Source organism: Somniosus microcephalus, chromosome 3 (assembly GCF_052327205.1).
Source record: "Somniosus microcephalus isolate GS21.2 chromosome 3, FLI_Smic_1.0, whole genome shotgun sequence".
Taxonomy (NCBI): Eukaryota; Metazoa; Chordata; class Chondrichthyes; order Squaliformes; family Somniosidae; genus Somniosus; species Somniosus microcephalus.
The window spans coordinates 254564913-254565734 of record NC_140989.1 but is presented as its reverse complement, the minus strand read 5'-3'; positions in this window follow the sequence as shown (position 1 = coordinate 254565734).

The window sequence follows — 822 nt, the reverse complement described above, 5'->3', positions numbered from 1 at the left end:
AGCATTTGTTCTGTTAGAAGCATGACCTTTTTTAAAAAAACTGTTCCCAGGATGTGGGTGACAAAGGCGAGGCTGCATTTATTGCCCGTCCCGAGTTGCCCTGAGAAGGTGGTGATAGGCCTCTCCTTGAACCATTGCAGCCCTCGTGGCGATGGTGCTCCCACAATGGTGTTAGATAGCGAATCCCTGGATATTGACCTAGCGACAATGAAGGTATGGCAACATAAGTTCATGTGCATTGATGCCTTCCTAACTAAGACAACATGGAAGTAAATCTACTGATGCTGCACTCTGTGCTCAACGGAAGTGGTGCTTCATGAGGCAGTGGTCAAAGAATTTTCACTACAGAACTGTAGGCCTATCCTAGACCCATGCACCTTTAGTTGAATTTAACTGATAGACTGAGGCACAATCCAATCAAGGCGTCCCTCCAATAGAAACTATAACAGTGACCTGATTTTATAAAAATAGGAATGCCCATCCTTACAACACATAGGGGGAAATTGCAGTATTGCAGGCCTTCCTCCCCTTCTTAAAGGGGAGGGGGCTTGCGCAGTGCGACCCAGGGCACCGCTGGGCCACCGGGGATTGGAGTGGCAGCAAAAGAGCCCGGCACTCAAGAGAAGTGCCGGGCTCATGGAGCACAGCCGGCACTCCGTGGGGGGGTGGTGTTCAGGAGGCCAGGAATGGCAACAGAGGCAGGTGCTGGCAGGCAGCCAGCAACAAAAATGGCTGCCTGGCACCTCGCCTTTAATTAGCGCCGCCCTGGCTGCAGGTAGGCCCCCCTGACCCCGTCGGACATAGCGTCCAGCCGTAAGTCAG